Genomic DNA, 25,596 nt, shown 5'->3' with positions numbered 1-25,596 from the left:
ATATATTTAAAATTAAAATTGTGAGACTCTTATTAAAAAAAGTTATGGCCATTTTGGCTCTAGAAAGGAATAAAATGTTAATAGTTTATGTCAAAAAATTAGGAAATAAGTAAACTTGTTATCATGGAATATTTTTCAAGAATATATTTGTTTATATTTTATTAATTAATTTAAAAAATTAATAATGTTTATTTAATGATGATGATGAGGATGATGATGTTATGAGATGGTAGGTGTGAGGCTTATTTTTCACCCCAAAGAACCTATAGAAACATTTTATGTTTGGGGATTGGGACCTAAACCAAACAATCAGGCAAAGGCATATGTGCTTCTTTAAGGCTTATCTCTAACTCATGCTCATAATTTAAATGCTCTAATAGTTATTCTATCCCATATGGTGGTTGACTCTCTCCCAAAAGATAGTAAATTAGAAAATATCTTAAAAAAAAATCAAAGCCTTCCTTCCCAAATTCCAATCTTGTAATATATTTCGTGTTCTCCGACAAAAGAATAAAGAGTGGATAAATTGGCCAATAAAAAGGTTAGTTTGGGAACAAGAATGTTTTGGATCAATGAGCAAGAGTCAATATGCCCTATCCACTAATGCTTCCCCTGCCCCTTAAATGAGTATGTCAGTTAGATTTTGTAAAATTTCAGGTGTCTTTTTTGGAAAGTGTACACCTTTAGATATAATTGGTATGCTTTAGAGGTAGTGTGGCTTTTTTAGAGTATTGGTAGCTAGGAAGATTTCGTTTTAGTTTCAATCTGTCATTTAGTTCTTGCCCTATTTTGATGTAATGTTACGTCCAATCACAAAATTCCTTTTAATACAAATTTCTCATTGCAATTTTAATTCAAAAATATATGATAACGTTTATGTTATAACGTTAAATATTATATTCATAAATGATATTTTTATGTTCTTTAAGAACTGAAGTAGTTACATTTATTTGAGGTCTCCACACAATTTCTAATAACCTTGCAAAAGTCTACAATCCACCACAAGGCATACAATTAGGCAAGGAAATAAGGAGTAAACCTCTAATCATGCTAGGAGATTCCTTGGTGAATATCAAGGCCATGATTAAGTACACCATGCTAATGAAAACAAAGTTAGCCATGATCTTATCCAAGGCCAAAGAAGAAGCAAACAATCTATACAAGGTCTCCCATTGCCATCTACGATAAGAATTCAACCAAATAGCAAATATGAAACAAAAAGGCATCAACCTTACCATTAGGCTCTCTATATCATCCCTTAAGCTATGAATTAATGGCACATAACTCGTTTTTTATTATCTACATAGCTTCTCAACAAGCCAACATTTGTAGTGGTATTGGGACAAGAACTCAAAGGACAAAGGGCACCTCATCTTGCATGTAAATAACACTCCTTACATTAAATATTGAATTTTGTCATTTAATTATGTGCCAACATTATGAGATTAGGCAGTTTGCATCCATTAAAATTCAGAACATATGTGGGTGAATGCACCTAAAGTCAAGTCTTCGGGATAGAGGATTCGAGCAAAAGGTCAAGACTTTTGGGTTATAACAAGATACTAGGGATGCATTTTGCATCGGTTGCATGGAAGGGTGGCATTTTGGGTTATTGATTTCCTTGTTCTCTAATATATTAGTTGTGCCCGTTTGCTTTCAAATCATTCAATGTTTGTGTATCTCTTTATTGTTAATTGGTTTCTTTTGAGCTTATGTTTCATTGTCTCCCTCAAGTAATTTCAAAAAACTAATGAAGGGTATGACCTCTAATGTGGATTAAAGCTTGGGTATTAGTCCTTTCACTTGTTTTATTTAGTTTTCGAGTTGTAATTTCAAACTTTTGGTTGCTTTCCTTAGTTCCATAGTGTTCTTGGTTGCTTCAAGCAATTTAGGTTGTGATAATCTTATCCTAATTGGTCATCCACAAAGGGAATTGGTGACCTTCTCTTTCACATTTATGGGCCAAAGTTATTGTGCAGTTGCAACTATACAAAGCCTAGTTTGGTCTATAGGTTTAAGGAAACGCACAACAATGGATAAAAGGGATGTCATGGAACTTAGGAGATAAGGAGGCATGAGGAACAAATCCAACCCAATAGATCTTTCTTGTTCTTTATCGCCTTCAAGGTGTAAGAGAATGAGCATCATTATGTCACTTAATACACAAATATTATGAATCTGCTAGCATAATGTGGACATCTTGGAAGCCAAATGTAATATGATCTAGAATTTAGTATTAAACCTACATAAGGACTCCTTTTGATCTACATCCAACAATGAGGATTGTGCCAGTCCTGCTTATGTTGAGCAAAAAGATGAAGACATGGTTCATTAACTCAAAGAGCCAACTAAAACCGTAAGTAGCAACACCTCCACTCCTAAAATGTTGGTCAAGAAAAGGTCAACAATTTTCATGCATTTTGTTGAATCATCAATTTATGAATGTTTACAAAGTCATTGAAATCTAAGATCTTTTCGTCAAAATGGCAATGTGTAGAAAAAGTTGAAATGTACTTTTTGAATTTTTTCGTAAGTTATTTCTTGTAAAATAAAAATAAAAACCCACTAACTCAAGGCTTTGAGCTGCTAAAGCAAATGTATACAATATGTTATTAACACTAAATACACCTTTTTAAAGTAATATAATTTTCTCCTATTATACTTAAAACAAACCAAAAAAAGGAAACTTTACATTCATAAATAAATATTGCTATGCAAAAATTTGATAAAAACAAATTATATTTAACATTTAAAAGTATATGTCAAAAGAGGTTGGATCTACTAGTGGAAAGTGAGGAGTTTTTCACTATTGGGCAAGGTTCAATTACCACGGGGACCTAACTTGAAGCCATGGGGGCACCTTGAGGTAGTGGTCGAATGTGTGGTTCCACCAAAAGAAATTATATTAAATGATATTGTGACCCACGCACACATAAGTGGGTCAAGCCCACCCCGTGTTCTTAAAAAAATTATGTCAAATCTCGCTAGTGTAGTTGGATTTCAAAGGTTTCATTTTGTAAATTGACAAATGTTTGAAACTCATAATAGTGAGGAAAAAACACCAAAAAAAAATCTAACCATATTAAAGATTAGTATGACCCAAGCCAAATGTAATCCTTAAATAATTTCAACAACTTAATTACCTTTAAATTACAATTTCTTAAAACATATATTAATTTCACATATTCTAAACACACTGAAAAATAAATAAATATATATATAAACTAATAAAAAAATTTAATAAATAAATATATATATAAACTAATAAAAAATTTAATAAATAAATATATATATAAACTAATAAAAAAATTTAATAAATAAATATATATAAACTAATAAAAAAAATTAAATAAATATATATATATATATATATATAAACTAATAAAAGAAATTCTTAAAATAAGAATTATACTCCATTCCTTAATTTTTTTAATTTTACTTCTCGCAACGGATACTCCGTTCCCGAAGTTTTTGGCTTCTTCCAACTGACGTTTCCTTGACTCTATCTCAGAAGACAAAAAAGTATCCATGTCATTAGTTTTTATATTCTAAAAACAACAACTTGCGCGAGCATAGAACGTTGCGTAAAGTTTACATCAATTGAAATCCGGTGGCACTGCACTTAAAGTGTGAGGTCTTCACTTGACCTTCTTTTGGCTAAGTTTGTGTAATGCAATTATTGGAAGCACTAAAAGTGGGACAAGTTTGAGATCTAAGGAAGGAGGGACATGGAGTGGACCCTTACTCGTTGTTCCCCATGATTATACCAAAACACTTTATGTTGTTCGTGTTTTTTTTTGTGATTGTTTGGGTTTTTAAATTTTGTCCACCAGTGAAATGCTTATTGGATTATTTTATAGCACATTCTATGATTCTAAGCCTCGGAATAAGTAAGAGTAATGGTTAATAGAAAAATATTTGGGAATTTTGAAATATAATTATTTTATTAAAAAATATATTGTTTTTCAGATTCATCATATTATAAGATTTTGTGGACATTTTGAACTATCTAATATATAAAGTATTTGAACGAGTATATTTTGTATAAAAAAGGGTAAAAATATTGATTTTTCTTATTTTTTAAAATATTGTTTTTCAAAAAGGTGATTTTGTAAACAGGGGATTCAAATGGTTAATTGAACATTTTTCTCTTGTTGGTTTTGAAAAATGTGATTTTGTAAATAGGTGATTCAAATGGTTAATTGAATATTTTTCTCTAGTTGGTTTTGAAAAAGGTGATTTTGTATATAGGTGATTCAAATGGTTAATTGAATATTTTTCTCTAATATTTTTTTCTATTTGATTGTTTTGAATTTTAGATTATATATAAATTACATTCAAATCATAAAGTCTTACCATGTTTGTGTTTAGGAATTTAAAAGAACCAATCATCGACTTTTTAATTCCATTAGGTTTCTTTGATGGTATTAGTCAAGGTACCTTTGATACCTATAGAGTAGGGGTTGTCCTTCATTTCGACTCATATCATTATATTACTTTGAAATATGTTGTTGGTCTTAAAACCAATAATAGAATGGAATTATATGCTTTGTGGATTATATGCTAAAAACAACTATAAAATCAAGGTATTAATCATTTAGAAGTGTTAGGTGATTATGAGTTGTTGAGACATTTAGCAATTAACAAGCATCAAATTATAAACCTACCTTTATGATCAATCATGAATAGAGTTCTAGATATGAAAAAATATATTTGTATTCATTTCCTTTTCACATAACTTCAAGGAATTCAACTCAAAAGTTTATTTACTTTCCAAGGCATCTCTCTCTTTGTGTAAGAAGGTATTTTGACAATGGATGAATTTAGAAGGGAAGTACTCTCTTCTAAATCTATCTCACATAGCTTATGAATATCTCAAGTGTTATGGATCAAAGCAATAAATGTTGAGAATGTTTCTTCAAGTTTTTTTTTTTTTTTTTTTTTTTTTTTTTTTTCGGTTGATTTCAAAGGTATTTTATGAAGAGGAAGTCTCGGGAACATGCATTATTCATCAAACAAGTATAATAAGTAGTGTTGGGTAGGATGGAAACATTTTTGGGTGTTGAACTTTGTTTCGAAAAATTATGATGATGTATACTTTGATTTTTAGAATGAAATACTAAATGTATAGATTTTTTTTCATGAACAAATAATTGTTATTATATAAAAAAATATTAAATTGTAATGTAGTAATTCAAATGAAAGTTGTGATACTAATGCAAAGGAAATATATGCTAATACAATGAGACATAAAATTTTCATTAAAAAAATTGTGAATAAGTAATTCACCCTATTCAACTTTTTCTCTATTAATGTGCACACATCCTAACAGTAATTTTAGTACAACTTTCATTCTTAGCACATTGATTTATACATTATGCATTTTTGTTGGGTGTGTTGTTGTTCAAACTCTTGGTGTAGGAAAAGTCCAATCCAAGGAGAAACTGCTACGAAAGCCACCTATGGTCACTTCAATGGCCCTACCTCTCACTTTAAGGCCCCGAGAGAGATCCTAAATCTAAGGGGGGGATCCCTAGATAGTGAAACTAAGTCACAATCACTAGAAATATAGAGAGATGCCACAAGGTTTGTCTTCAAAAAAGTGAATCAACTCACATAACCTTACAATAATGAAAAGGAAGATAAGATGGTAGATGCGCGTAATATGTGGACAAGGCATTGGAAAAATTATGTTTACTTGACCTACATCACAGGCATGTATTAATCTGCTACAAGTTAATTAATCAATTCATTATGCATTACAAACACTTGTAACCGATATTGAAACATGCACAAAGTCCAATTCAAGGTTGCTTACAATTCATGAGAGAAGATATCATGATAAATTTATCTCTTACTCTAGACAAACTATATAATATGACGATGAATCTAAAAAAGTCAAACATGAGTTATACCAACATAAGATGATTTGATACTCATTGTTCTAGGGTTATCATATATCATAAATACTTTTCAAAAGGATACAAAATGTCAACATGCAAAATTCCAACTTGGAATGCAAAAGCATTGACCTTTACTCAACATTCCATAATGATCATTGTTACCACACAATCCAGCAGGGCCCTAAGGAAGGGAAACCTAAGGGACAACTACTAGACTAAGTGACAACAATGGGACAATGACCCATTGTCACCTCAGTCAAGGTCCCCTACTCTTTACGAACTTTCACTGATGGGAGGAGTCCTAGTAGGAAAGGAATCACTTAGGATGGATGGATCAATGATTTAGGTATGAAGTGATTCCACCTAGCTCATTAAAGGAGAGACACAACAATGGCTTGATGCTTCAAGGAAGATAACACACTCTCCAAGAAAATATATAGAAATCAAGACCTAGGGTTTTAGATATGATGATGGTAATAGGCATTCCTAAGGTCAAGACTCTAGGAGATGAGGTAGGACCTTTCAAAGGAGCTATATGTGATGATTTAACACTTCCAAAAGGATCTTTTCTCCCTTTAAAAGAGTAAATAAAGACTCGCGCTAGACCTAGGGTCTAATGAATAAGCGTGGGAAGAAATGCTTCCAAGGTACTCACTAGGTCAATGAAAGGGAAGTGAAATGGTTTCTTGTGATTTATTCCATTGAATATAAAGCACATAAAACCCTTAAGAAAGCCACCTACCCAAGGAAATACAAGCTAGGTTTCCCTTATAGGGCACGCCTAGGGCACGAGAATTTATGGATGAATTACTGTGAGAAATCAACCAAAATTGAAGATGCTCTAGACAAAAACTCAAATAAGAGTTATATCTTAATAGAATTCAAAAATTTCCTCTCTAAAGGATTTCGCTTGATGCCCTAACTAATTATCCTAGGAAAAAGGGACTGAAAATTTAAAGAAGAGAAAAGACAGAGAAAGGAAGAGTTGATCACCTTCTTGGATCGACGCCTAGTCATATGGGCTATGGAGTCTAAGCTGATTCAAAATTGACCAAAACCGTCCTTAAGGAGGCTAAAGATTGATGCATTAGAAACCAACCTTTAACATTTACCCACCCAAGATTTATGGAGTTTCATGGAAGAAAAACAAAATTTCATCCACTAGGAACATTCATCATTTGCCATACAATGAGTAACATATGCAATTGCCCACCAAGAAGCTTTCCAACAATGGTTTTCAATAATTAGGGCGCAATAGCATTAGCCTGGTTGCAACAATTCTATACATTAGACATGTTTCCAAGAAAATATTCAACAAGAAGCATTTACAAGATGAAAATATGATATATCCATCCATAAATCAAGAAGTAGCTCCAAAGAAGATCGAAAATTTGAGCTCCAAATGTCAAAATGCGTCAAAGAGTCTCCAATAATGTTCAAAGAAAAAGTGTGAGTTCTTTTATAAGAGAAGAATCCAAGTGACGAGGATGAGTTATAAAAAAATGAGACTCTCTTCTATTATATGAGTCTCTCTAAATCGATTTAGCTTAATGAGCCCCCAAAATTATAAAATAATGTGCTAGAAACAAGTCTTGGCAACAAGTCAACCAAGTAGTTATCACAAATCATGAATTATCCATCTATAAGTAAGCCAAATTGATGATGTCATGATGATGTAGGGCTATTGGAGCCCCATGTTGAGTCCTTTAAGTGCCATGATGAGAGAGAGGGCTCCAATCAATATGAATTAGGGGATGGCCCCTAATTTTCCATGCAAATCATCACATGGGGCCCCAAAGTGGGTTTGTGGCACATCTGTTGGTCTCATGGACCTCCAAATGAAAGAAAATCTTGTACAATGCTCCAAATGAGGGCTTTGATGATGGTGCATGCCTCCCATGTCTCAATGGTGAGACAATGATCATGCTAAGTCGGTTGGGTCATGTTGGTCCAAGTGAATCATCTTGTGAATAATGTGGGGCAATGAAAACATGATTGAAGGTGATGAGGGTACCCATGGCATGAAATGATGCTCAAACACATGATGGAGTCCCATGGCTCTCAATGCATCCCCTATAAATGTCAATATGATCCTCTGGTGGGCTTGGGCCCCAGTTAAGTTGCCCAACCCATGATGAAACCACCTCATATTTACATATAAGATCCAATGTGCTTCCTCACCATTAGGTACAATAATTCATTAGTGCATCTAAGTGAACCAAGCTTGTTAATCAAGGGCACAAATGAGACTTCATAATGAGTTTCCCTTTCAAAATTGGGTAGTTAAGCTTGTAACAATGTTACCTCCCTAAGCAAGAGTGGCTAATAAACAACCCTATTAAGTGTTCCCAACCCCTAAAGGGAAATACAAGTCCATGGTACGTCCTTCAATTGATAGGGCTCATGTGAATAGTGATGAGGTGGATAGGAACACAAGGGTCTCAAAGCCAAATGCCATGGGCTCAAGGATGGTAATGATGAGGGATGACCACATATTTAGGTGTATAGATGTAAAAGGGAGCAATTGTGGATACATGAGTTACCCCTACTTTTATTTTTCCACCCTTCTTCATTTTCCTTTTTCCTTTTCTTGATTTTTCTTTGTATTACTACTCGGGGATCTAGTGGATGAGAGCATGTTGTGTATGATATAAGTAGTTATTGCTTCCTTAAGGTGGGGCAATTTATCGCCCACCGGGGATTAGGATGTGCATGGGTTTCTTAATGATGTGGGGGCTATTATCACCCCAAGAAACTCTGCTAGGTTGTATCTCGGAGATGCTCGGGAACATTACAAACTCAACAAAATGTTGGAAATGGATGAATGAAAGGAATGATGCATATTCAAGTCAGATAACCACTTCTACTATTCTTAACTCCAAACATGGGTGAACACCCCCAGACTACAAGGCTTTAGACCACCAATTACTCACAGTTTGAGGATTAAGTGAACATGGAGAATACTGACCACACCAGCAGATGCACAAGACCATGTGATGGTCGGCGACAACCAATAAAGAGGTTTGCAAATCTATTTCCTAATGCACAGACAGGATGACAGCTCTCAGTCACTAAGTAAACAGAAACCTGCATAACACATTCAATGATACATACTAGATTCTAACACAAAGGTGGGATGACAGCCCCTCTAATGCTAAACATCAAGAGCACATGAAAAATGCATAACAGGCACAGCCTAGAACAGAGCAGAAATGGAAAGTGAGCAATTAACAACAAAAGAAGCTTGTATTAGCTAAAAATGAAGACCAGACGCTGCAAGTATCACAGTAGTTACAGTCTCCAGAAGTTGAACCTTACATCAAAACAACAACCATCAACCATCATCCCAGATTACATCTATGTTCTAGGTATATATAGAGTTTTATTACAAAAATGCTCTGCTATCCTATATGAGGTGGGGTCATAATGGACCACCAACCACCTTAACTCTTTGATAGAGTCCTTGCTACAATCTGCCTGCTTTAATGAATGAATTTGATCTTTCTGCTGCTCGGTCGTCCTTCCCTGAGCAGGTGGCGTGAAATATGAATGAAACTCCATAACCATTGAATGCATTTAACTGCTCGAGGATGGTTCTTTTCTTCTTGGCCACTTTGTTTGTTGAATGCGGTGGTTGAAGATTTGATACAAATAGTACCGGGACTGGCTATGCTCGTCCTTCAGATGCACAGAAAAATTAAGGAGCTTGGACTTCTTGGTGGGGTGATGAACTGAACTGAGGAACGAGGCTGGCCGTCGGATTGCGTAATTGAACGGTGGAGATTGGTTCGCAGAAGCTATCGAGAGACAACATGAACGGACAAACGTGGTCCGTCGGATCGCGGTCAGGCAGATCCGACGGTGATCGGGGGCAGAAGCTGCATGGGAGATAGCGAGCGGCAGAGGTGAGCGGTAATCATACAGAGGGGCGCGATCCCATTTATCGTGCAACGCGTGGCGAAGGAAAACCGCTTTCCCCGCGGATTAACATGTGGGCATCTCGCAGGATCGGGAGGTGCGAACGCCGTCCGATCGCAGCGAAGTAGATCAGACGGTGCGGAAGCAGCTATGCAGGTTACTCGCAACGGGGACCGTTGGATCGGGCGATGTGCGATCGATGGCTGCAATTGTGGCGGAGGGTTATATGGGCATGGTTTCGTGGGTTAAGCACCCGGGGCTTAAGGAAAAGGGGCTAAAAAGGGATTTGTTGGATTTAGGGGGTTTTAAACGGAAATAAAGAAGTTTTATGGAAGAAAACAGAGATAGCGGGCCTAGGGGAGTGTAAGGGAAATGAAGAAGGAGGGAGGAACAAACTACTGCGATCTGCCTTTTGAGTGTAAACACACGGCGAAGCTAGTATTTGGTCCTCCAAATGCTGAAGTTTGTAGCAGAGCTAACACTGGCTCCTTCTAGGGATGAGATCCTCCTTGTGAGGTCTCAAGAACTGCAGACCAATGCCTTCATACAAAATAAGCTTAAAAACATTGCCTAGTGTTCCATTGGGCATGGAGTCTAATTAAGTCTATGCTAAAACCTGTAAATAAAATGTTTACAATCATTAAGGCTTGAGAACCTTAAACAACATAAATCTTCAAAAACTGGCCATCTGCTGGGCCATCAAAACTGTTTCTCCTCCTCTCGGTCAGTTCATCATAGATCTACAAAATTGGGTTTATTTGATCATCTACCTCAAACAGCTTATGACATTTGACCTTGTCAGGTAGAGATGATCCATACTTCATCCCCTCTCTGTATGCTCTCCTCCTTGGATGTTCCTCATGGGAGCTTTTGTACAACTACTGAATAACCACGGTTACTGTGTACTTGTCTGTGTCCTCTGTTGCTTGCACAATTCGTATGAATGGTCAACCATGGTATTCTTGTGCAGGGGACATAGAGACATCATCTTCTCCTGCATCTTGCTTAGAATAGTCCTCATCCAAAGAGGGGTCCCAAAACTGTGCATCCTCTTCCCCTGTCATCTGACAAACTGCTGTTTCAATCTGTGTGGAAGCCACCTGGGCAGGCATCAGAATATCAAGACTGAAATGATCAGTATCAGCCTTGAGCATTGAATTTTGTCCTGCCTTAGTGTTCAGGGGACAACTTTGAGGAGTTGTCTCTGGAACAGACGAAGAAGCACAAGATGATGGGGAGCTTTCTTTTCCCTTTTTGATCATTGGACTGGGGATGATAGCAGGCTGGCCGATTTGCAGATCTGCATAGTCCTTAGAGGTTGGGCTGGCTTCAGGCTCTTTGAGGATGGTGGGACCTGCTGCTGGTCGTTCTTGTTGATAAGCTTGTTGTTATGCAGCTATAACAAACTCACGAGCAGTGCCTCTGGATAATGATTCTTCATAGGAAGCTCTGGTTAGGAAAGGGGCACTACCCTTATCTTCCAAAACATGGACCTCATCCTCTTCTTCAGATTGCTCTTCCTCCATGACTATACTCTGAAAAAAGGGTTTTCACCCTTTGATCTTCATTTGCATCTTTGTTTCTCTACAAAATCTACAACTGTTCCTTTGCTCCTTTATATGGATCTGAAATTGAAAGAGTAAAGGTATTAGGAGCTCCTGCTCCCTCATAATACTACTCTTAATTTGGAAACTTCAGAGGCTAATAACTCCATCATCCTGGCCATTTTATCAATCTCAGGATCTGAGGATGATGAGGACTCTCCTCCCTGTCTTCTTCTTTCAGCATCACCTTCAAGTCTTTCTACAGCCATGATGTTTGATTCTACTTCAAAGGTTGCATCTTGCATATTAGCCAAGGAAGCACATCTTCTTTCTCTTAAAAGCAGGTAGAACTGAGAATCAAAGGCATTGGCATAAGTGATCATAACAGAAGTAGGGGTAGGTTTTACTTTAGCTGGTATTCTGTTGTACATATGGTTGAATCTGATGTTGAAATCAGACAACAGCTCACCACTCTCCCTCTGCAAGTTCCCAAATTCAGTATGATAATAGAGCAGATCCTTCTTATCCCCCCAATGCTTTAGGAACACATCATCTAAGGCCTCAATGTCTGCTATAGACCTAGGGGGTAATTCTCTGAACCATTTTCTAGCCTCCCCATCTAGGCTTTGGACAAAAACCCTCATCCACACATCCTCTTCATTGATATCTAAGTTATCAGCATAACTATAAAAGGACTCTAGATGCTCTTAAGCTGATACTCCCTCTGCACCAATAAACTTAGGCATAAATTCCTGATAATCTCCTATAGGCATGGCATTCAAAGGGGCAGGCAAGACCAAGGGTCCATGCCTAGCAGCAACGATTCTTTCTATCTTTGTGAGAGCTTGTTGACCTGCCATGACTGAGGTGGGTGGAATGATACTGGTAGACTGAGTGATATGGATCAATGAAATGAATAGCAGAGACAGAGGAATATGATGGACAACATGGGATGCTTTCTTTAGACTGAGATCTAAAAGGGAATGAATAAACGAGAGCTTTATGAATCTCTGAAGGTGATTTCTTCACTAGCAAAGATACATGGGATTTTTTGGGCTTACCTGATCTTGATGCTCCTTTCTATAATGTTTTCTTCTGCTTAACGATCTTCTCAGGGTCAAGCACTGGTTCAGCTGGTGATTTCTGAGGATTTCTTCAAGCATGTCTCACAAACTGAGCCAGGACTATACTGTAGAGTCGCCAAAGGTTGGTCTTCCTCCAGTGGAGTCGCCAGATAGATGATTACAACCAGAAATGTGTCCAAGCCTTGTCTATCATCAACACCTGGAACTGTGTCGTTCTCCCAGGGAAGCTGAGCTTCAATCTCCTCTCCCCGGAAACGACGCCAATTAATGTTATCACTCCAAGAAAATCTCTTAGGTTGTATCTCGGAGATGATCGGGAACATTACAAACTCAACAAAATGTTGGAAATGGATGAATGGAAGGAATGATGCATATTCAAGCCAGATAACCACTTCTACTATGCTGAACTCCAGACATGGGTGAACACCCCCAGACTACAAGGCTTTAGACCACCAATTACTCACAGTTTCAGGATTAAGTGAACATGGAGAATACTGACCATACCAGCAGATGCACAAGACCATGTGATGGCCGACTGCAACCAGTAAAGAGGTTTGCAAATCTATTTCCTAATCCACAGACAGGATGACAGCTCTCTGGCACTAAGTAAACAGAAACCTGCATAACACATTTAATGATACATACTAGATTCTAACACAGAGGTGGGATGACAGCCCCTCTAATGTTAAACATTAAGAGCACATGAAAAATGCATAACAGGCACAGCCTAGAATAGAGCAGAAATGGAAAGTGAGCAATTAACAGCAAAAGAAGCTTGTATTAGCTGAAAATGAAGACCAGACGCTGCAAGTATCACAGTAGTTACAGTCTCCAAAAGTTGAACCTTACATCAAAACAACAACCATCAACCATCATCCTAGATTACATCTCTGTTCTAGATATATATAGAGTTTTATTACAAAAATGCTCTGTTATCCTATACGAGGAGGGGTCATAATGGACCACCAACCACCTTAACTCTTTGATAGAGTTTCTGCTACAATATACCTGCTTTAATGAATGAATATGATCTTTCTGCTGCTCGGTCGTCCTTCCCTGAGCAGGTAGCGTGAAATATGAATGAAACTCCATAACCATTGAATGCATTTAACTGCTCGAGGCTGGTCCTTTTCTTCTCGGCCACTCTGTTTGTTGAATGAGGTGGTTGAAGATTTGATACAAACAGTATTGGGACTGGCTATGCTCGTCCTTCAGATGCACAGAGAAATTAAGGAGCTTGGACTTCTTGGCGGGCGGACGAACTGAACGGAGGAACGAGGTTGGCCGTTGGATTGCGTAATTAAACGGTGGAGATTGGTTCGCAGAATCTATCAAGAGACAACATGAACGAACAAACGTGGGTCGTCGGATTGCGGTCGGGCAGATCCGACGGTGATCGGGGGCGGAAGCTGCATGGGAGATAGCGAGCGGGGAGGGTGGTTTTGGCGGTGGGCAGTATTTATCGCACTACCTTCGGAGGTGAGCGGTAATCGTACAGAGGGGCGTGATCCCATTTATCGCGTGATGCTTGGTGGAGGAAAACCGCTTTCCCTGCGGATTAACGTGTGGGAAGATCGCAGGATCGGGAGGTGCGAACGTCGTCCGATCGCGGCAGAGTAGATCGGATGGTGCGAAAGCAGCTGTGCAGGTTACTCGCGGCGGGGACTGTTGGATCGGGCGATGTGCGATCGACGGCTGCAATTGCGGCGGAGGGTTATATGGGCGCGGTTTCGTGGGTTAAGCGCCCGGTGCTTAAGGAAAAGGGGCTAAAAAGAGCTTTGTTGGATTTAGGGGGTTTTAAACGGAAATGAAGAAGTTTTATGGAAAAAAACAAAGATAGAGGGGCTAGGGGAGTGTAAGGGAAATGAAGGAGGAGGGAGGAACAGACTGCCACGATCTACCTTTTGAGCGTAAACACATGGTGAAGCTGGTATTTGGTCCTCCAAATACTGAAGTTTGTAGTAGAGCTAACAGGGGCACTCATGGGGCCGTAGGAACCAAGGCGATGACCAAAATGATAGAGGGTATCACTCATGTTTGGCTTTTTCCCATGTGTTATTCTAATGTCCCAACCATATTTTTTATTTTATAACATTATTTTCTTTCGTTTCTTGCTTGTGGCCATGATATGATTTTAACTTTATTTTAGCTGCATGAACCTTCAAGGCAACGTTTCCATGTCTAACTCAGACATGTTGATCAGGTGATCAAATTTTAGCTCAAAATGTGAAAGTACCTAGAATGTCTTGAAACTGGCATCAAGTCTAAGTTCCTGTCATTTTGAATCCAACGATGCTTGTTTCACCTTAATCCGACAACATATGCTCAAGTTATTATGTTCTGATCGTTTGGCCCAACAACTAAATAATGAGCAGGGTTGCTGACTAGGCTTCTGTACAACTGACATCAGCTAGGGTGACTGCGCAGGTATGGACCAATCAGGTGCTGACAAGTGGCATCTCTTGGTTTGTTGGTTGGGGTCAAATTTTATTGGTTTAGTGTGGCCTAATCATTGGTTTCCACGTGACACCTCCAGAGCGTAATAAAATTTTGGTATGCTCGGCCAAACGCTGGAAGGATTAAAACCCCTGATCTCTCGGTTAACAGTGCAACACCTTACCACTAGGCTCACGGTGGTTCTTATAATACATGGGACCAAAACCTGTATATAAAGTTTACAATGATGCCCATTTGGCAAAAGGGTTCAGGGTTGGTCGCATTTGACATCATATATCTACGACACAAAAGGATGGGTCCTGGGAACCGGCCCCAGCCCCTGGTCATGATGCTCCCATAGAACTATAGCCAGATTGAAAAGGTGTCGAAGGGAGGAGGCTCGAGTTAAGGCCCTAGCCCAAGGGCATATCACCCGCATAAAACCTCGGCAAAGCACTTACAAAGGGCGCTTACAGAGAGGACCAACCCCTGGTTCTGAAATACAATGTGACCACAATGTGTTTATGACAGGGGCCTGATGGGAAGGACGAGTCGTTGACCCAACCCTCAGTCCCATGGACCCAATATAACCATAACCCGACAGTTAAGGTGTTAAGTCGTCGGGGGTGGGCGTTAACGCCCAACCTCCAGCCACACATGGCCCATGTGGCCCGAGTTTTCGCCCTTAAGGGTTATGGGGCAATTTAATTATCCAAAAAATTACACCGTCGGAGTGTGAAATTATCGCCTCCACAGCGGAAAACATGGCAAATTTGTAGGACAGTTAGACTGTTAGTCCGATTTGTAGGATAGATAACAACAAAACTACATTGAGAGATTGTGGAGCCATATCTTTGTGAGTTTTCAGTGTTTTGGAGTTCAAGAAGAGTCTACCTAGGGGTTTTTGGACATTTTGTATCCAATAGTGACAGAGCACATCTAAAGGAACTTTTTGCAGGTCAAGTTCATGGGTGTATGGATCAATCAGTGTGTTGGAGCAGTTATTGAAGGTGCTTGAGCATGGAGATGGCCTTGTAGGGGTTTTATTATCTTCAGAAGTTTACTGCAGTAGATGTTACTTGCAAGGTTCAACTCTTTTATACTTTTCTCACTATGTATTGTTGAGGAAAGTTCTCGATTTGTCCTTCAATGTGAAATTGAATTGCTATATGCTCATGTATTCTCATTTTCAAATGGAGTATAGGGTTTTTGTAGGAGATGCCTTGTGTTGTTGATGTTTTCATGACGACTATAGGTTATCATGATGTTTTATGTGAGATTTATTTGTAGGAGAACATTTAATTGAAGGGGAAATAACCACATGTTTATCAACAAACTTTTATATACTCCTTTTCCACTGAATATATGGAGTGTCTAGCTATGTTGGCAGGCCCGAAGATGTAGCCCAGGAGGGGTGAACTTCATCACCGAATCCTTTGTTGTGCTCTTCATGTATGGTTGTATGAGTTGTGTGATGTTGTGTTGCTTATTCTTAAGTTTATATGTGAAAACTAACTCATATCTTGAAGAGACCTTTTGGAAAACCTATTTTGTGTTAAGACCCATTTTCCTTGCAAAGCATCGAAGAACGATCCTTGTTTTTGGAGAAGAGGAAATTGACTACCTCCTCCATTTTTAGATCACACGTGGACAATGGTAGGGGGTGTACTAGTGCCTTGTGTACCTAGGGGTCATGTGGACCCAAAGAGGGAAGATGATGAAATAAGGCTTGTAATGTGCGGAGGGGAGTGAAAAATGTGAAATGGGAAAATGAGACCATCCCACCAAAATCGAGGTTTCCCAAGTAGTGCCCTTCCTAAAGCTATAGGCTAATAGGGGAGATCCCACGATATTGGATTGAGGATTTACCCCCACAATTTAAGGTGAGGGAACAAAATTACAAATAAAACCCTTCCTCCTTCCAAGTCACGCAATAATCCATGCCCAATATGCCCAAGGAAAAACAAACATAAGCACCCGATTGCTCATTCAAAAACATAGCTTCAGGGTTGGATGACCCACCTTCAAACACATGCTCTCAATAGGTGGGTGAGGGAACGCATTACTGGCTCAAAGAGTGTAGATCAAATGGAACAATATATCGTCTACATTAGTGGCTATCAGGGGTTGTTGATTGTCGGCTGAAGACAAATCTAGGACAAAAATCCTCCTATGAGGTCACCCACTTTTGGTGGGCAGTCTTTGGCTCCAACTGGTATATGAGCTCACTGTGGATTGCACGAACCATGTACTCAAATGGGAGGTCATGTGAACACCAACAATCCTTTGGGACTGCAAACCTATATCCTGCACATCACAGACAATGTTGGAAGCATGTGTCTTGGGCATACTTTTATCGCCCATGTTTTCATCAAATAATAAAACCATATAGGAAAGAAAATTTATTCTAAGATGCAAATCTAATCTAAATGAACCTATTCTAGCATGAGAACATGATATGATGATAGTAGCTATGCAAAATCAATATGCAATGCATCCTACTCTAACATGCGTGCTACATTATGCAAGTGCTAGGTATAGTCATACAACCAATGTAACCAGCACATGATTAGATTAATATATACTCCCCACTTTATATATATATATATATATGGCACTCATATGCTAGGTTATAAGGGGTGGGAGGTGGAAAAATAATGCGACCGTGAATCATGCACATGAGCCATGGAAAAGTCAATGACCAAGCTCAATAATTCCTTCTTAAAAGTCTCTTTAGCGGTGCAATGCTTCATGGGGTCCTTAGGAACATGATGAGAAAGGTGAAGGGATGGCTGGAATGAAGGATCACAATTAATAAGTTACTTTTCCTCATAATCATATTCAAAAGGGAAAATGACCTAAGTTTATTTTCATTAATGATCATGCATTGAAAAGTGATAAAAGGGTCCATGTAGGGCTTGAATATATTTCTAGGGTCATAAGGAAGGTAGGGAAAGACATGGCCCCTATTGATATCATCATCGGTATCATAGATAGGGTCCTTATCAAAACGATGGCCATCAATCTCCCACTTCCCCTCTTCAATATGCAAGTAATCACCAATATCAACGTTTAGCGGGTTAACGGGGTCATCTTTCTCAAGGTCTTTGATATGCACAATGTCAGGTATAACATCCTCGAAAGAGATTGGGCTATCTTGAACTCTACTTTCCAAGGAACCCTCTTTATCAATATTCTTATCATTCTCATACTCAAGATCTCTCCTCATGTCTTCATCAGTGATCTCATCTTGATGATCTGTAAAAGGCTCCACCTTGTCCTATTTTCTTTCATCATCATTAGTTTTGATATCTTGATGATTATCCCATCTCTTCCTAAAGACATCTTCAAATTTATCAAAATCAATGATGCTCCATGGAGGGAGGTTAGTATACAAATCGATAACATCTCCTTTAAATGTCAATGCAAACAGAATCATAACTACATCTTCTTTATCTTCATTAGGAATCTTAAAATAAATTTTCCATAGAAATTCTCCACATGCCTCTTAGCAATACCACTTCCATCAAACTTGGGTAGCCACTTATGGTGTTTATCAAGTAATTGGTGAGGGGCACCAAAATATGCATCAAGGTCCAATGGTTTGAATGAAATGAGTTCATGGTGGTCAATAGTCCCTTGATCCTCTTCATTATCCTTAGACTAAAAATGTTCTTTCTTGACAACTATATCAGGTGTTTGACCGATATCCTCCATAGGTTGAGATCTTAGTCCTTTGTATGCTAGAAAGTGTTCCGCCAGGATAGAGAAGGAAGGAATGCTCTTTGGTTCACATGATTCCATAAGCCAATCACAATGACTAGGTCCAATAGAGAGAATAAACAAATGCACGAGAACATCTTGATGGACCACATTTGAATTTGAAGTGTGTTATTTGAATGTAGCCACATGATTGACTGCTGCAAATGGATGACCATTAAACTCTAGCCGAAATCTCACATGATTTAACTCATATTTGTTTGGATATTCAGGAATCCATGCTACATCCAAAGTTGGGTATAAATTTTCCCAATTATACATTGCTTCAAGTCTTGCATATTAGTCTTAAGAAGAGTAACTAAGGCCAATTAAAAAATGCCTTGAGAGATGCTTGCTTCACCTTACAGGCACTAACCTTGAGGTTCAATCAAGAACAAGGGCTTTGTTCTTCCAATGGAGTCACCATAAGAGGATCTATATTGTTGTTAAAGGAATCACCTCTTCAAATATTTGACCAAGGAGGTAGAACAAATTCCTTCCTGAAAATGATGGCAAAAATGTTACCACACAATCTAGCAGGGCCCTAAGGAAGGGAAACCCAAAGGAAAACTACTTGACTGAGGTGACAACGGGTCATTGTCCCATTGTTTTCACTTAGCCTAGTAGTTGTCCTTTAGGATTCCCTTCCTTAGGGCCCTGCCAGATTGTTTGGTAACAAGCACTTCATAAACTAGCCATGCAAACACATTTCCAACAAAATAGAAAGTGTTATCATAAAAAAAATATGTGTTTCCTCCTAAGAGGTTACAGGTTCAAATTCAAAAGAGAATAGAGTATGTATGTCTTCGTAGACTATTACAATCACATCGCTACATGAAAGTAGGTCCTTTGTCCCACAAACAAAGTGATCTCTCATACACCAATTTAGTATATGCCTTGGTGGTGACCTTAAAATTGAATTATTATTATTATCAAACATTAACCTCAAGTATCAGGATATATGGGAAACAATAAAGAGGCCATAGGCTTGCAATACTATGATTTAATCACAATGTAAATACATTCAAGTGTTTTCCAACATGTAGAGACAAACCAAAATCACAATAAGCTAATGTATTGACATTCAATTTGTTGGCATGTGCATTTAATTGTATTCAAATTTGAATTATGTCCATAGGAATATATACAAGAGAAACAATCATTGTAACCATAAAACTATGTCCATGAATGACATTAAAGGCCAATCAATTGATTAAGAAACTTTAATGAATAATGTGTTGGCATAAAGCATCAACCACTTCTTGCAATCTTTCAAGGTGAAAGGAAAGGAATGTTGTGCCATGGTGCGATGAATAACATAATTAGTTATCGCAAGGGAGATGACTAGCATTCATGAATTTAACCAATGATGGCAAATAATAAAATGTAATTGAAAATCTCACTAGCATTTTATTAACAAAGTGTCTTAAGGTTTGAAGCATTTGAACAACGTTCAAAATGCCAACCCCAGAAACTATGGGCACAACCAATGTGGAATCAAATGACTTAATCAACAATATTATGTATACCAATTATGGATACAATATGTCATTGTACCATGATCTATTAGTGTGTTTATTGTGTTATTTGCAAAGGAGGGTCTTGTATTGTGTTATGGATTAAGTGTAGCCCAAATCAGACATTACAATTGCTTATTTCATGCCCATACCAAGGATATTTCAAGGAAACATGACAATATTAAGTAGATAAGTAATTTTAATGCTTGACATTATGAAAAAATAAACCAAGAGTTCTAACAATTAAGTAAGATTCACATTATCAACACATTCAAATTACAAGACCTTCAGGAGAGTGTTATGAAACCAGCTCACAAAAAGATAGAAAAGATAGATCAACGACTTCAAAATCAGCCTCTTCGAGGGGGGAACCTCCTTTACATTACACAAATGAACAATTCTTGGATGATACAAATGACAAGGCCTCCTTTCTATATATAGGAGTATAAGGGGTCCCAATACAACCAAAGCCTACATAACAATAATATTGTAGGGACACAACAATAACAATAGTGGGCTTCTATGGGGCATAATAATAACAACATGGGGACTATATGGGCACAATAATACAATAAGGGGGTTGCACTAAAAACGATAAGGGGTTACACTAGTAGTATAGGGACCTAACATACCCCTCTCCTTCAAAAAGTGTTGTCTTCAACGCTTGAGTAGTTCTGGATGCTTTTGTATAAAATTTTCATCCTCCCATGTGGAATCTTCAGCGGGTAAGTTCTTCCACTTGATGAGATACTCTAAAATTGATCGATTTCGTAGCTGTCGATTTCTTGTTTTTGTGACTACTTCCGGTTCCAATATGATTTTTCCTTCCTCTTCAAGTTCTGGCAATATTGTTTGAACTGGGATCTTCTCACCTATAACCTTCTTTAAGCATGAAACATGGAAAATTGGGTGCACTCGGGAAGATGCAGGAAGCTCCAATTTGTATGCCATAGTACCAATCTTTTGTAACACCTTGTACAAACCATAATACTTTGGTGATAATTTATTATCCTTCTTAGCTTGCTTGAGGGACATTTGTTTGTATGGTTGTAGTCGTAGAAATACCCAATCACCTACATCAAAACTTCTTTTGCTGCGATGTTGATATGCCTGTTGTTTCATTCTATTCTGCACCAAAGTGAGGTTATCCTTTAAGAGTTTGAGAACTTGTTGTTGATGCTCGATGTGATCTTCCACTGCTTGAACCTTAGAATTTTCTTTTAAAGATGATGTGATGGACGGTGGATGATATCCATAAAGTGCCATAAATGGGGTCATTTTTGTTGCAGTATGGAAGGAAGTGTTATACCACCATTTAGCCAGAGGCAACCACTTGACCCATTGTGTATGTTTATCAGATACAAAGCAACGAAGATATCCTTCCAAACATTTGTTCGCTATCTTTGTTTGCCCATCAAATTGAGGATGATAAGATGAGTTATGAACTAACTGAGTATCAAAATATTCCACCTCTTGTACTCCAAAGAAACATTTGGAGTTTTTTGCAAATAATTGTTTCTCCTCCAATAGTTTGAGCACCCTATCAACATGTTGAACATGATCCTTCCAAGATTTGTTGTAGATTAGTATATCATCAAAAAATACTAACAAAAATTTTGTAAGGAAGGGTTTGAAAATGGAATTCATCAAACCTTTAAATGTAGAAGGTGCATTGGTAAGGCCAAAAGACATGACCAAAAATTCATAATGACCCTCATGAGTTCTAAATGTTGTTTTTGGAATGTCTTCAGTCTTCATTCTGATTTGATGATATCCTAAACGAAGATCCAACTTGATGAAGTAAATTGATCCATGCAATCCATCCAATAATTCATTAATGACAAGAATAGGAAATTTATCTTTAATAGTGAGCTTGTTGAGCTCCCTATATCCAGACACAGCGCCATGATCCATCCTTCTTGTGCACCAATACTACTGGAGTAGAGAAATAACCTTGACTAGGTTGAATTATACCAACCTCTAGCATTTTTGCAACCATACGTTCAATTCCACTCTTTTCGGCATAGGGATATCTGTAAGGCCTGATGTTTGGAGGAACACTTCCTGGAATCAAATTGTTGGTATTATGATTCAGGTTTGGCGCTATGGCATAGGTGTTGTACTTGATGGCAACTCGCTCAAGTGGCAGATCTCTGTTCAGGCTCTCAAAATCATAGAAAATGAGATACCCACAGGTGATCATAAGAGAAGTTGCGGACCCGCAGGTACACCGACCAAGAAGTGCGGGCATATTCGCAGGTGCTCTGTTCAGAAGGTGCGGACCCCAGTTCACTCACTCCAATGCAGAGAAGCGCGCACACGTGGGGTTTCTTATGTTTGGCCCTTGGTATTTAGCCCGTCGATCATGATCCTATGGTTTTGGTCCGTGGTATAGGATCTAAAGTATTGAACCCCGGTTTGGATCCCTTGTATTGGTTTTCAATGGTTTTGTCCCATGGTGTGAATAAGGGCTTGCCTATAAAAAGGAAAGGAGATCACTTGGCTAGACACTTGTGAAAATTGAATATCTTAAGATCTGAAATTTTGGGTGATCGGTTTTAAAAGCTAGATCTAAATCAAGGTGAATTTTAAGGCGAATCTATTGATAGGTCGTGATCTCTCGGGCGCATGATCAGATCTGTGGATCTGACTGTCTGTGGCACATTGGAGGACTGTTAATTTGGCTCTATTCAGAGGTCCGCAGGCGATCCACAGTGCAGGTGCGGGGGTCCGCAGCGCAGCAGAAGGCGTAGGTGCAGGGATCCGCAGCGCAGCAGAAGGTGCAGGTGCGAGGTACGCAGCGCAGAAGAAGGCACAGTGCAGAGGTATGCAGGGGAACAGAAGGACCAGGTGCGGAGGTACGTTGTCAGGCAGACAGTGCAGATGCGGATCTGAGCAGAGGTACACAAGGCAGCAGAAGGAGTAGGTGCGGAGGTACGCAGAGCAGAAGAAGGACCGAGTGCGGATCTGCGCAGTTTAGACATAGAAGAGCTGCAGATATTCGCAGGCTTGTATTGGTGAAGTTGCGGACCTTTCTTGAAACATTTGTTGGCTATCTTTTATTTATTTCTGAAAAGTTCTGAGTTTAGATTACTGGTATTGTTGATCTGGTTACTGCATTCTAAGAAGTTATTGGTTGATTCATTGGTTGATTGAAAAAGTTGATTGGGTGATTCACATGTACTTGATGATTATTTGATGTTCATGGATCCAGTTTGAAAATTTATGAAAAGTGGTCCTTGGAAGAAAAGAAGTAGGGGGTTGTAGCTCCCTTCCAGGAGAGACTGGAAAACGAGAGAGGGTTGCAGCTCTCTGCAGGTTGCAGCCTGCGTACTGGTAAAGGACTGCACCAATACAAAATCGTTGTAAAAGAAGTTTATAATTGAAAGAAGATAGAGACATATTGCAGCAGGTGGTTTTCACCCACATTGGGTTTCCACCTTATATCTGGTGTTCTTTTGTGTGATTATCTGTTTTTCCTGTTCTTGCTCATTATTATATGGTACTGACATACAAACTAATGAGCTGAAGAATAACTTAAAGTATAAATCTGGAAGATATATTGAAAATAATTTGATAATACTGATTCACCCCCCCTCTCAGTATTATTTCCAACAATGAATAACATGATCATGATCATGAATAGGTGGGAGGCCTTTGGGAGTCTCAAATACCTTGGAATGATTATCCTATACTTTTTGGAGATCTGGAGAAATAGATGATTTCGGTGTGGGAAGCTCTAACGAACATAATTGTGCAATCATGCCTCATTGTTCTTTCTTTAGAAGCTTTGTCATTCCGTTAGAACTGATTATCTTTCCCGGTTGCCCTGTGATACCCCTTAATTCAACTTCCTTTCCTTCCAAAAAAATTTCATGAAAAATTCTTGAAAATGAAAATCTATTGTACCCAAGGATTGTAGCCATTGGACTCCTAGTACAACATCAACACCACCCATTGGAATGGAAAGCATTGGGCTATTCAATACATATTATCCCATGGATAGCTTTATGTTATGGCATTTTCGAGAGCAATTTATGGTTCCTCCACTTGCAACCATCACGTTACACTTTGGTGCTGGATATAGGAAGCAATTCAATTCCTTGGCTATCTTACAATGAATAAAATTATGGGTATTGCCCGAATCAATCAACACTGTTACCTTTTTCTTCTTGATATTTCCTTCTATCTTGATAATTTGAGGAGTGGTAATTCCGACCAATGCATTACAAGATATGGTCAGATTCATTTCTTCTTTCTCTAGGGTTTGTTCTTGGTGTATATCCTCTTGTTTTAACGTTTCTTGTTCCTTTTCTTCCTCCTCTTCACAATCTATGTAAAATAATTTCTTTTTAGCACACTTATGACCTTTAGTGTATTTTCTATCACAACTGTAATAAAGCCCTTTTGCTCTTTTTTCTTCCAATTGTTGTGGTGTCAACCTTGTAGGTTGTGGAAGGCTAGGGGCAACAACACTTCCATCTTTATAGTTGTGAGTGGTAGGCTTCCTTGTTGCCATAATTTTTCTTTCCATTTTTCTTGCCAACCTAAATGCCTTCTCCAATGAATCAAGTTCCCAAAGGCGAACCTCATGTTGGATGTTATCCTTTAAATTCCCTATGAACACATCAATCCTATGCTCCTCTGGAATATCTTTTACCCTTATATTCAATTTTTGGAAGTCCTCAATGTGCTCCATCGTTGAACCCTTTTTTTTGAGATTTATCAATTGGCTAAAAAAGGTGTTGCTTTTGTATCCTCATAATGTGCTATCATTTCTTCCGTAAAAATTGCCCGAGTGGCAATTTGTTTACGAGAGCAAAGCCATCGATACCATACAAACTGATTTGGTTCCAAATATAAAGTTGCAATGCGTACCTTTTGTGTGTTTTTCATATTATGGAGATTGAAATATTGCTCCATCTGTGGTATCCATGTTACGGGATCCTTGCCATCAAACTTCGTCTTATCGATCTTTGGAACATGGTGGGTCTTCAATCCAACGTTAGAGTCTATGAAATCATGATTAACATTTATTTGGTTCTCATCATAAGTTTCCTTTACTACCCTTTCGCCATTAGAAAGCATTTATCGTAGCAACTTTGTCAAATTTGTCTTCAAATCTTCCATGTTTCCTTTAAGTTTTTCTTCTATACCATCCATCTTAGCTTCCACGTCATTCATCTTAGCTTCCACACATTTCTTTAAACCATTCATCTTAGCTTCCATGCCTTTCTCTAAACCATCCATCTTAGCTTTTGTTACTTTTTGTGAGAGTGAATTTTGTTGCACTTGCTCTCGTAATTTTGATATAGCATGTTGCATTTCTTCCTCTTCTTCATGAGTCATGCTAGAACTTTCAGGTTTCTTACTAGGTGTTTCCATTTTCTTTCTTCGGGGCATAAATTAATTATAATTATGCTTCACTACGCCC

Source organism: Pinus tabuliformis, chromosome 6, assembly GCF_031772625.1.
Source record: "Pinus tabuliformis cultivar Carrire ecotype Pingquan chromosome 6, CPIR1, whole genome shotgun sequence".
Lineage (NCBI taxonomy): Eukaryota > Viridiplantae > Streptophyta > Pinopsida > Pinales > Pinaceae > Pinus > Pinus tabuliformis.
The sequence above is the reverse complement of the archived record's forward strand: the minus strand, read 5'-3'. Positions refer to the sequence as shown.